This window comes from Orcinus orca, chromosome 4 (genome assembly GCF_937001465.1).
Source record: "Orcinus orca chromosome 4, mOrcOrc1.1, whole genome shotgun sequence".
Classification (NCBI taxonomy): Eukaryota; Metazoa; Chordata; class Mammalia; order Artiodactyla; family Delphinidae; genus Orcinus; species Orcinus orca.
In genome coordinates, this window is record NC_064562.1 from 46,280,353 (window position 1) to 46,293,794 (window position 13,442).

The 13,442-nt window shown below is 36.8% G+C and overlaps 1 long non-coding RNA gene across 3 annotated transcripts in view; it reads left to right on the forward strand.

Moving 5' to 3' along the window:
• Positions 1 to 13,442, forward strand: part of LOC117196746 (uncharacterized) — a 72,402-nt gene that overhangs the window by 21,157 nt on the left and 37,803 nt on the right. For all 3 annotated transcript variants that reach the window (XR_004477075.2, XR_007477183.1, XR_007477184.1), the window contains one exon: positions 11,025 to 11,097. This is a non-coding gene — a long non-coding RNA (uncharacterized LOC117196746). The remainder of the gene's footprint in view (positions 1 to 11,024; positions 11,098 to 13,442) is intronic.

The window sequence follows — 13,442 nt, forward strand, 5'->3', positions numbered from 1 at the left end:
TTTCTCAAAATAATCCTATGGGGCAATTATTGTTTTTATTTATAAGTGAGGAAACAAAGGGTCAAAGAGATGAACCATGTTCTGAATTTCTGATACTAGCCCTCTGCTGTAAGATAGGTTTCATCTCCATTTTATATTTTCTTGAGAAATTAACTTAGAATCTCTGAGCTTAGTTGTCTATCTGTCAGATGGGTTTGACAACAAAACCAAGTTGACCTTCAGTTCAGCAGACAATATATCATGTTCTGTGGTCATTGCCATGAGATGTTGTGAGGCTGCAGGGGTTCATTTTTGGAGAACTGGATCTAGGCTCATCCAAGTAGGGTAAATGTTTGAACTTGATAAGAAATCAGCACTAGAATTCTCACCAGTACCTTAAAAAACCTAAAGATGTTGTCATACAAAGACAATCATCCTCCAGCATTTGATCAGGAGGGCCTGCTGTATGGCAGGCATTGAATTAGTAAGTTTTACTTAAAATTTCTCATTTATTTCCCATAAGAACTCTGTGGAGTACCAGTAAGTTGCATGCATAATCATCCTTTTACATAAGATGAGACTGACACTAATAGTGGGTAAATGACTTGCTCAGCCAGTAAATAGAAGATTAAGATTATAACCGAGGCCTTTGGGCTCCAAGTTCCAGATCTTTCCACTCTGCCAGTATTTCCCAAAGTGTGTTTCAGTCCACACTCATTCCCCAAAATGCTTTTCCAAAAAAGGATGCCACAGTCATCTATGTTTGATTCAGCACACCATGGGATCCCTTAGAGGTTCATAGAGCTTAGTACATTAAAGTTTCCCAGAAAATTCTGAAAAGGAAACGTGTTTAACAATTTCCTTCCTAAATTTTCCTGAACTTATTTGCAAAGGCACTTTTTAATTCAATTAACACATATTAATATCATGAGGTGTTCAAATCCTATATACCTCTTTGAGAAATACCATACCACATCAGCCTATGTTAGAAAGTAATTTCTATAGAAAAGAATTGTCATTCATAAACTATCCTTTCTCTTCATGATAAAAAAATTTTTTTTTTCCCATGAGTTAACTGGTACATCTTGTGAGACCATAAGAGAGGTGGTTACAGAGATGCAACAAACTTCCTGACTCTTTACCTAAGAGAATAGAATGTTGCTGTAGAATTATATAGATGGCAATACCAAATGGGGATACAAAATCGTATATAAACAAGTATTTACATATTCTTATGGCACATATTCTACATTCTGAAGAAGTTTATTTATGCATGAATCATACCATTTACCCTTTACCCAGATTCCTGCTGTTTGACATGTTTTATATTTTTATTCTAAAGGGAATGAAAGAAAATGATTTTTTTTGAGATATTAAAGAGAATTGTGTGATTGTTTGAATCTATTAATGATGCCGGCATGCTTTAAAACTAGGATTGGAAATCATTGGCTATGGTGATTAAGTTGGGTTTGGCTATGAAATTAATTACTATATTAAACTGTTTGCTCCATTGCTTATTTTTAAGATCTGTCTGCCAAATCACACTGGTTCTGTGGCAGATTTAAATTTTTTTTAATTTAATTTTATTTATTTTTTTAATACAGCAGGTTCTTATTAGTCATCCATTTTATACACATCAGTGTGTACATGTCAATCCCAATCTCCCAATTCATCCCACTACCACACCCATCCCCCCGCCGCTTTCCACCCTTGGTGTCCATACATCTGTGGACACCAAGGGGGGAAAGACACTACATCTATGTCTCAATTTCTACCCTGCAAACCAGTTCATCTGTACCATTTTTCTAGGTTCCACATATATGCATTAATATACAATATTTGTTTTTCTCTTTCTAACTTACTTCACTCTGTATGACAGTCTCTGGATCCATCCACGTCTCTACAAATGACCAATTTCATTCCTTTTTATGGCTGAGTAATATTTCATTGTGTATATGTACCACATCTTCTTTACCCATTCATCAGTCAGGCATTTAGGTTGCTTCCATGACCTGGCTATTGTAAATAGTGCTGCAATGAACACTGAGGTGCATGTGTCTTTTTGAATTATGGTCCTCTCTGGGTATATGCCCAGTAGTGGGATTGCTGGGTCATATGGTAGTTCTATTTTTCATTTTTTAAGGAACCTCCATTCTGTTCTCCACAGTGGATGTATCAATTTACATTCCCACCAACAGTGCAAGAGGGTTCCCTTTTCTCCACACCCTCTCCAGCATTTGTTGCTTGTAGATTTTCTGAGGATGCCCATTCTGACTGGTGTGAGGTGATACCTCATTGTAGTTTTGATTTGCATTTCTCTAATAATTAGTGATGTTGAGCAGCTTTTCATGTGCTTCTTGGCCTTCTGTATGTCTTCTTTGGAGAAATGTCTATTTAGGTCTTCTGCCCATTTTTGGATTGGGTTATTTGTTTTTATAATATTGCGCTGCATGAGCTATTTATATATTTTGGAGATTAATCCTTTGTCCTTTGATTCGTTTGCAAATATTTTCTCCCATTCTGAGGGTTCTCTTTTTGTCTTGTTTATGGTTTCCTTTGCTGTGTAAAAGCTTTTAAGTTTCACTAGGTCCCATTTGTTTTTATTTCCATTACTCTAGGAGGTGGATCACAAAAGATCTTGCTGTGATTTATGTCAAAGAGTGTTCTTCCTATGTTTTCCTCTAAGAGTTTTATAGTGTCTGGTCTTACACTTAGGTCTTTAATTCATTTTGAGTTTTTTTTTGTGTGTGGTGGTAGGGAGTGTTCTAATTTCATTCTTTAACATGTAGCTGTCCAGTTTTCCCAGCACTACTTATTGAAGAGACTGTCTTTTCTCCACTGTATATCCTTGCCTCCTTTGTCATAGAATAGTTGACCATATGTGCGTGGGTTTATCTCTGGGCTTTCTACATTGTTCCATTGATCTACATTTCTGTTTTTCTGCCAGTACCATATTGTCTTGATTACTGTAGCTTTGTAGTATAGTCTGAAGTCAGGGAGCCTGATTCTTCCAGCTCTGTTTTTTTCCCTCAAGACGGCTTTGGCTATTCTGGGTCTTTTGTGTCTCCATAGAAATTTTAAGATTTTTTGTTCTAGTTCTGTAAAAAATGCCATTGGTAATTTGATAGGGATTGCATTGAATTTGTAGATTGCTTTGGGCAGTAGAGTCATTTTCACAATATTGATTCTTCCAATCCAAGAACATGGTATATCTCTCTATCTGTTGGTATCATCTTTAATTTCTTTCATCAGTGTCTTATAGTTTTCTGCATACAGGTTTTTTTTTTCCCTAGGTAGGTTTATTCCTAGGTATTTTATTCTTTTTGTTGCAGTGATAAATGGGAGTGTTTCCTTAATTTCTCTGTCAGATTTTTCATCATTAGTGTATAGGAATGCAAGAGATTTCTGGGCATCAATTTTGTATCCTGCAACCTTACCAAATTCATTGATTAGCTCTAGTAGTTTTCTGGTGGCATCTTTAGGATTCTCTATGTGTAGTAACATGTCATCTGCAAACGGTGACAGTTTTACTTCTTCATTTCTAATTTGTATTCCTTTTATTTCTTTTTCTTCTCTGATTGCCGTGGCTAGGACTTCCAAAACTATGTTGAATAATAGTGGTGAGAGTGGACATCCTTGTCTATTTCCTGATCTTAGAGGAAATGCTTTCAGTTTTTCACCATTGAGAATGATGTTTGCTGTGGGTTTGTCATAAATGGCCGTTATTATTTTGAGGTCGGTTCCCTCTATGACCACTTTCTGGAGAGTTTTTATCATAAATGGTGTTGAATTTTGTCAAAAGCTTTTTCTGCATCTATTGAGATGATCACATGGTTTTTATTCTTCAATTTGTTAATATGGTGTATCACATTGATTGATTTGCATATATTGAAGAATTCTTGCATTCCTGGGATGAATCCTACTTGATCATGGTGTATGATCCTTTTAATGTGTTGTTGGCTTCTGCTTGCTAGTATTTTGTTGAGGATTTTTGCATCTATATTCATCAGTGATATTGGTCTGTAATTTTCTTTTTTTGTAGTATCTTTGTCTGGTTTTGGTATCAGGGTGATGGTGGCCTCATAGAATGAGTTTGGGAGTGTTCCTTCGTCTGCAATTTTTTGGAAGAGTTTGAGAAGGATGGGTGTTAGCTCTTCTCTAAATGTTTGATAGAATTCACCTATGAAGCCATCTGGTCCTGGACTTTTGTTTCTTTGAAGATTTTTAATCACAGTTTCAATTTCATTACATGTGATTGGTCTGTTCATATTTTCTATTTCCTCCTGATTCAGTCTTGGGAGGTTATACCTTTCTAAGAATTTGTCCATTTCTTCCAGGTTGTCCAGTTTACTGGTTGTACAGTTACTTTTGATTTCCATTTGCATGGAATATCTTTTTCCATCCCCTCACTTTCCGTCTGTATGTGTCCCTAGGTCTGAAGTGGGTCTCTTGTAGACAGCATATATATGGGTCTTGTTTTTGTATCCATTCAGCAAGCGTGTGCCTTTTGGTTGGAGCATTTAATCCATTCACGTTTAAGGTAATTATCGATATGTATGTTCCTATTACCATTTTATTAATTGTTTTGGGTTTGTTTTTGTAAGTCCTTTTCTTCTCTTGTGTTTCCGACTTAGAGAAGTTCCTTTAGCATTTGTTGTAGAGCTGGTTTTGTGGTGCTGAATTCTCTTAGCTTTTGCTTGTCTGCAAAGCTTTTGATTTCTCCATCGAATCTGAATGAGATCCTTGCTGGGTAGAGTAATCTTGGTTATAGGATTTTCCCTTACAACACGATAAGTATATCATGCCACTCCATTCTGGCTTGTAGAGTTTCTGCTGAGAAATCAGCTGTTAACCTTATGAGAGTTCCCTTGTATGTTATTTGTCGTTTTTCCCTTGCTGCTTTCAATAATTCTCTTCGTCTTTAATTTTTACCAATTTGATTACTATGTGTCTAGGCATGTTTCTCCTTGGGTTTATCCTGTATGGGACTCTGCACTTCCTGGACTTGGGTGGCTATTTCCTTTCCCATATTAGGGAAGTTTTCGACTATAATCTCTTCAAATATTTTCTCAGGTCCTTTCTATCTCTCTTCTCCTTCTGGGACCCCTATAATGCAAATGTTGTTTTGTTTAATGTTGTCCCAGAGGTCTCTTCGACTGCCTTCATTTCTTTTCATTCTTTTTTCTTTATTCTGTTCTGCAGCAGTGAATTCCACCATTCTGTCTTCCAGGCCACTTATCCGTTGTACTGCCTCAGTTCTTCTGCTATTGATTCCGTCTAGTGTATTTTTCATTTCAATTATTGTATTGTTCATCTCTGTTTGTTTGTTCTTTAATTCTTCTAGATCTTTGTGAAACATTTCTTGCAACTTCTCGACCTTTGCCTCCATTCTTTTTCTGAGCTCCTGTATCATCTTCACTATAATTATTCTGAATCTTTTTCTGGAGGGTTGCCTATCTCCACTTCATTTAATTGTTTTTCTGGGGTTTTATCTTGTTCCTTCATCTGGTACATGGCCCTCTGCCTCTTCATCTTGTCTATGTTTCTGTGAATGTGGTTTTTGTTCCACAGGCTGCAGGATTGCAGTTCTTCTTGCTTCTGCTGTCTGCCTTCTGGTGGATGAGGTTATCTAAGAGGCTTGTTCCAGTTTCCTGATGGGAGGGACTGGTGGTGGGTAGAGCTTGGTTTTGCTCTTGTGGGCAGAGCTCAGTAAAACTTTAATCTGCTTGCCTGCTGATGGGTGGGGCTGTGTCCCCGCCCTGTTGGTTGTTTGGCCTGAGTCAACCCAACACTAGAGCCTACCTGGGCTGTTTGGTGGGGCTAATGGTGGACTCTGGGAGGGCTCATGCCAAGGAGTACTTCCCAGAACTTCTGCTGCCAGTGTCCTTGTCCTCATGGTGAGACAGAGCCACCCCCCGCCTCTGCAGGAGACCCCCCAACACTAGCAAATAGGTCTGGTTCAGTCTCTATGGGGTCACTGCTCCTTCCCCTGGGTCCTGATGCGCACATTACTTTGTGTGTGCCCATCCAAGAGTGGAGTCTCTGTTTCCCCCAGTCCTGTCAAAGTCCTGCAATCAAATCCCGCTAGCCTTCAAAATCTGATTCTCTAGGAATTCCTCCTCCCATTGCTGGACCCCCAGGTTGGGAAGCCTGATGTGGGGCTCAGAACCTTCACTCCAGTGGGCGGACTTCTGTGGTATAAGTGTTCTCCAGTTTGTGGGTCTCCCACCCAACAGTTATGGGATTTGATTTTATTTTCATTGCGCCCCTCCTACCATCTCATTGTGGCTTCTCCTTTGTCTTTGGATATGGGGTATCTTTTTTGGTGAGTTCCAGTGTCTTCCTGTCAATGATTGTTCAGCAGTTAGCTGTGATTCCAGTGTTCTTGCAAGAGGGAGTGAGAGCACGTCCTTCTACTCCACCATCTTGAACCAATCTCCCCAGATTTTAAATTTTTAAAAAGTAATTTTTTTATTGGTAATTATGTGTCAACAGTGATCTTAGATATTTCTTGGTGAAGGTCATTGTTTAGGAAGTGAAACAGAACTTTCAGATGATGACACCCAGAGGTGCAAAACCGGGGATGTGTATTTTATTGAAAGTAACCGGAAAATAAAAGAGAGAAACGCAAAGTAATTAATTGCTAGGATGCATATAAGTATCTCTTGTTGTTTGTCATTCGTGTATGCTACTCAAGTTACCTATTGCTGCATTACAAAGTACACCAAAACTTAGTGGATTAAAACAACAAAACGTTTATTATATCTCACAATTTTGTGAGTCAGGAATTTGGAAAGGATTTAGCTGGGTGATTCTTCTGCTAACATTCTGGCCACTGAATTGGTCCTGAGCGTCCAAGATGGCTTTGCCTACATGGCTGATGCCTTGATGGGATGGCTGCAGGGCTGGGCTCAGCTGGGCCCCTATTCCTCTTCATGTGGTCTTGGGGCCTCTCTGTGTCCCAAGATAGTTGGATTTCCTACTCTCCAGCAGTGTAACTGGACTTCTTACTCAGCCATTCATGGTTCCAAGTGTAGTGTTACAAGAAACAGAAAATGAAAATGGTAGGCTCCTGAGACCTAGGCCTGAAAACTGAGAAAGGGGGCTTTCATTGTACTCTTTTAGTCAGAGAATCTGAGAGAGTATAGAGCCCAGCTCTCAGTAAAAGTGTCAAAGGATTTGTGGCCATAATTAATCTGCAACAGAAGCCAAAATTCTTTGGCAGAAAGGTTTGTGTCATGAAGGAAAAGAATACAAAGTCTCTTCTGAACTTTTGAGCATGTTAGCTCATTGATACATAAGTCCTTTTATTCATAGAGCCAAAGTGACACTATAAAAGTGTATACAATCTGACAGCTATATTAAGTGGTTTTATAAAAGAACTGTGTATTAGTTCTGACTTTACATTTGAACATTTCTTTTGTCATCTCAGGCCTCTCGCAAGCACTTTCAAGCCGTTCCGTCACTCCTTTGTTATTTGCTCTTACTAGCCATGATAGCTAATGTTTGAAAATTATCTCCAAATAAGCACCAAAATAATCGATAATGTGCAACAAACCTGCCAATACTAATACTCAGTGATCAAGATGATAATGGTCGCTCTTCACTGGTGATGGTACAGCTGTCCCTTTTCACCGAGCAGAGCTCTGTTTTTGCTTTGGGGTCTAGCATTGTTCCTAACTATGAAGATTTATAAGTTCTAAGATACTTTAGAAGAGTTTCAGTATTAAGTTTTATTTGGGTGAGGCAAAGGGCACCCTGTGGAGACCCTTTCACCTTCAGCCCTTTTCTTTGACTTGTCCCTTCTATGGCCCTTTCTTAGAATGTCAGGGGCTCATGTGATCCCTCACACTTAACAGATGTTTAATAAAAATTATATCTTAATGCAAAGAATGATTTCACTTCATATAAACAATGATTTCATTTCAGGAAGATAATTATACAAACATTCCTTGGTGTATTTTTTCTTTACAATCAAATAGTAAGATGGAGCAGGGGTTGGCAGACTGAGGGTCTGCCTGAGGGTACAGCCTCAGGGTCCAATCCAGCCAGCTGCCTATTTTTGTAAATAAAGTTTTATTGGAACACAGCCACGCTCATCTGCTTACATATTGTCTATTACTGTTTTCATACTACAAGGGCAGAGTTGAATAATTGTGCCAGAGACCATATGGCTGGCAAGGCCTAAAATATTTACTATCTGGTCCTTTATAGAAAACACTGTTGATGCCTGTGATAGTGTAATTCCTTTGGAATTTTCTTAGGAAACTAATTTGGTTTTGTTTGTTTTCAATATACTGATTTTGTTGTGGGTAACAAAAGATGGAACAAATCACAGCTTTTTAGTCTCATGGATAAATAGACAAATATACTTTAATAAAACATTGAACTTGCAGGGATAAAAGCGCCAACCACTGTACTGTGTTCCAACTCACTTCTTTTGTTGCTGATTTGACTTTTGTGATTTACTGAGTAACTTGAAACAAAGGCAGCCTCAGAGCTAAGGCACATGAGTGTGCAGGAACAAATGAGTCAACAGGAAAGTTATGGACATGGTGGCCCAAATTCTTGTCAATTTAGTCCCTTTGTCCTGCTTTTGAAGACTTGGTTCTGACTCATATTATAATTGAGCATAAAGGAAACTCAGGGGAAATCTCTGGACCATTTACAAGGAAATATATCTACTTGTCCATCTCCTGCACTTGTTAGATTATGCTCTGTCTACATATGAAGACAGGTGGTTGATAACACCCAGTGTTAGCTAGGGCATCGTCAAACTAGCCTTATTATCACATTTGTAAGAGTATAATTTATTTCAATGTTTCTACAAGGCTAAGTGTTTATCTTAGAATTCCAGTGCTAATATTTCCCTAATGAGATAATGGAAAGTAGATATACAAATTTATTTGCAAAGACATTTATTGCAGCTGTATTTATATTAACAAAACACTGACAACAATTTACATATCAGTCATAAGAGATTAAATGTAGTAGAATAAAGGAAAACTGTGTATAATATTGAGGGGGAAAACAAGTCACAAAATGATGCATACAATTTTAACCCAATATTTTTGTAAACATACATATAATTTATGCATAGAAAAATCCAAAAGACATACAATAAAAACATAATGATGATTATACTTGAACAATAGCTTTATGGATAATTTTATTTTGTACTTTGGATCTTTTCATATTTTATAAAATTTCCATAATAAGCATGTATTACTTTTGTGATTAAATAAAAGAACAACAGATATTTATTTAAAAGGCCATTTAAAAATATCCTCAACTAGTCAACTGTTTATCTCATCTATGTGACTGAAAAGAAAACTAAAGAGACTTTTATTGATTTTTATGGAATTTACTTTGTTGGCTGAATTCATGTGATTAAATGGGCATTTGTAATTATGTAGGCTTAGCCGTGGGTTTTAATTTCTCTGTGTCTCCTAAAAATTGGTATGAATTTTGAGATGGGGTCTATTCTATACCTCTTTCCTAAATGTACACTTTTTATTTTTCAGTTAAAACAGAAAATATTTCTCCAAAACTAAAAATTTAGTCACATCATTTCACTTCCTAATAAGAATTTATAATTCAATATTTATATTATTTAACTTCTCATGATGCTCCATTATATTCATGGAAAGCATGATCTTCAAAGAAAAGTATGGAGATTAGAGACCCAAGAACAGCCTTTCGAAATTTAATATGTATTTTCTCTTGAGTGTTATGCTTATAAAAGACGGTGCCACAGCAATTGTTTGCTGAAATCCAGCAAAGGGCCGGCTTCCCCCACCAGATGAATCAAGTCAGTTACAGCAAAGAGTTTAGTCCTACAGGCTCTTCTGCTACCTGGCCTTACAGATGACACTGCCAGAACAGAGGAGGCCAAGAAATGCAACTGTTTGGGGTCAAAAGCACCTGCTTGCCCTCTATGACTACAACCAAGATCAATTTGTGTCTTGCTGGTCACTGAGCAGCCCTGGAATATATTTGGCTTTCGGCCAGTGGTAGCTTCGAAACTGCATATTCTATTTCCCTCTTTTGAATCACTTAGCTCTCCTTTCAACCACTCCTGATCAGATTGTTTAGAATATAAACAAACATTTTCTATTAATTGAGCTACAGAATTGATTTCTTTCTAATGAAAGGCTCACAGAAGCTGTGTGAAATCAAAATGTAAGCAGAGGAATCTTCTAGCAACTGTGAAAGAAAATGGAATATTTTCAACAACAGGTGGTAAAGCAGATTGCTTTACAGGAAGTATTAATACTCATTACGAAAGCGATAACCTTAGCTTTGGGCAAAAAGGTAACTAGGAATATTGTGCCTAAATGCAAAGTTCTCTATACTCCCAGTCCAGCTAGAAGTCCAAACAAAACTTTTAGACTTTCTAGTAGAACTTGACAAAAATTATGAGAATCTCAAATTTGGGTCTATGTGGCTTGTTTTAACTGAAGCTCCTTTTTTTTTTTTTTTTTCATTTGCATTGAGAAAAACAATGCTTTAGTTATATCAGGTATTGATCTGTGCTGGAATAAATCTGAAATAAATGTTGATAGATGACATTTTTTAAAACTTGCATTTTTTTAAAGACCGCATTTCAAAGCTTTTCAGAAATGTTACAAATGACCTTATCAGATTCTCTTGTATTTCAAGACATTTTTATTTTCTTTTCTATTACATGCAGTAAGACTCTCATAGAGGAAACAAAATATTACTGTAAATATTCAAGGTGAAAGAGCAAGTATTTGTCATTTAATTTCAATATATACAGTTACTAGTTCACCATTTTTGCCACTTTATACCCTTTGAACAAATCTGTACTAATCATGCATTTGGCTTCCAATGCATGGAAGTGAGGAGGAAATTTGCTTGACAAAGATGCATATCTTAATTGTTTCACACTAACATACTGTCAACACATTTGAGCTTTCCAGTTAATTGTAGTTAACTCAAGAAATAAGATCTTTGGAGTATCAAATTTACTGTTTCAAATGCTTGGGTTAATTCCTTAGTATAACACCTACTTTGTCATCCAGTAGGTTCTTCAATAATTGATGGTGATGATGATGGAAATGGTCTTCCCTGGATGGAACGTCATACATGCTGTTTGTATGTATTACCTGATACTGACTTTTGTCTGACCGCATCTAGTACCTTATTAATGTGACCTTCACTTTTTGATTAACCACAAAAATTTTAAGATCATGAAAAGCAGGTATTTTGTAAATGCCAAACGATTCTAAACTGTTCCTTCTCTCTATCTCATTTTCATGTCTGACATGTCATCAAACTCTGATTTACTGGAAAATATTATATATTGAAAAAAGCACAGGCTTTGAAGTTAGACACCTGAAATTTCAACTCTTGGCTCTGCCATTTTTGTCTGTCTGTGCTATGGTCCAAATGTTTGTGTCTCCCCAAAATGCATATGTTGAAATCCTCGCCACCAAGGTGAGGGTATTAGGAGATGGGGGTCTTTCGGAGGTGCTTATGTCATGAGATCAGAGCCCTCATAAATGGGTTCGGTACCTTTATCCCATCTGGGAGGCCACAGAGAGATCTCTCGCCCCTTCCACGCTGTGAGTTTACAGCAGAAGGGCAGCCATGTCGTAAGTGGGCTCTCACCAATCCTCCCAGAATCGTGAAAAATAAATGTTTGTTGTTTATAAGCTAGCCAGTTTATGGTGCTGTGTCATAGCAATCTGAACAAATGAGTATAGTTTGTGTTTGGCAAGTTTTCACCATCTTTGGAGATTTTGGCTACATGTGAAAGAGTAGTTAGTTAGTTAGGGCAATTAGAAGAATTACTTTTGGTGATTGTTGCCCCGGGTCTCAGGCTGGGTCAGAAATCTCTGATCATAAATATTCTCGAGATGGCATTTGTCCTTCTTAGTAAAACACCTTTCAACTTGGGAAGATTTAAATTTAGAAACGTTTAAAATAATTCAAATCATTCCGTAAATATTTTTTGTATTAAAAAGGATCTGTACATATTTGCATTCTTTTTTCATAACTAGCTTCTAAATGCCCATGCCTATCTGTTAACAATGTCACATTATTAATACTTCTCGGGGAAAATTTTCCTAATTAATTGAATTAGTTAGGATATACTGTACAGAGTCTTTTCTTTTCCCCTGTAAATTAAAACATATTTTCACCAAGATTTATTTATCCATAATTTATGTATGCAACAGATATTTACCAAGCCCCTAAAAGGCATTAGATGTTCTAAGTGCCTTGCTGAGAACACAGAAGCAATACACTAGATGAGGTTTCTGCTTTTGCGGAGTTTACATTCTAGTGGAATTAGACAACAAATAGAGAAGAACATTTCGGAGAGCGATAAGTGCTCTAAAGAAAATAAAACGTTAATTGGATAGAGAGTGATTATGGGAGGTTTAATTTACACGGGGAGGTGGGGACAGCCTAATCTTATTGTAGAGTCTTCTTGCTATGAAGAGGGAGAAGTAATGATTCCACAAGCCATAGTTTCTGAATGTATTTTTATCATTTTCACTTAAGATATTTTAAACTTTTAAGATATTTTAAACTTTTAATGCAGACATGCAAATAATTCAAAATATATGTTTCCTTGATTGTTTGTATACTAAATTTGACTGTGAAATATTCTACTTTTGGTCTATATTCCCTAATTAGAAGGATCGCTTGGACTTTCTCTTTCCTAAGTTTTAATTCATTTGATTAATTTGTAATTTTTACAGTTGTTAAGTGTTTTTGGAAGTCACCTTAGTAGTGACTTGTGTTGCCAATAGTGACAGGAAAGACAAAGAATCATCATCAAAGTGTCAATTTGTCTCTTCTGTATTATCATTTTTTAAAAAGCCTTCTAATTTCAATATCTGAAAGACCGCCTTCTTGAAGAGAAATGAAATTACAACTTTGTGTCAATTGTGAGATCATTGGAAATAATTCTTTCCTGCTGCTGTTCTACAAAACTTTCAGGAACTGAGAGATGTGCCTCTTGTAGCTACAAAAACTATTCTGTTTTCCTCTGAAGAACAAGCAAAGGATATAGAGTAGCAAACCAAGTGTGATGAATGGACTTACAACTTTTTTCAATGACAATAAAATATTCACACACCAGATGACACATTAACTTTTTCTTCCTCTTTCAAATCATACAGTCCTATCATTTGGGAATTCCATTCTAGAGCTATCTCAGATGCATATGTTATTTTATAATAATAATTTTAAAAAGCTTTAACAACTTGCTTCCTGTACTAGGTAAGTTAAAATCAATCTGACTCCTTTCCAAGCCTTGGGAAGGGGAAGGAGCTCTCATCTCAGTCCTCCCTCGCTTTCCTGGAAGGTCTATGAGCTGAGTGGTAGCAGCAGTATGTGCATCTCAGTGATATTTGAATGCAGAGTTCTAGAACCAATATTGGAAAGAGAGAACTAAGGCCAAGATTCAAGAAGGTTGAAGAAATTTTGAG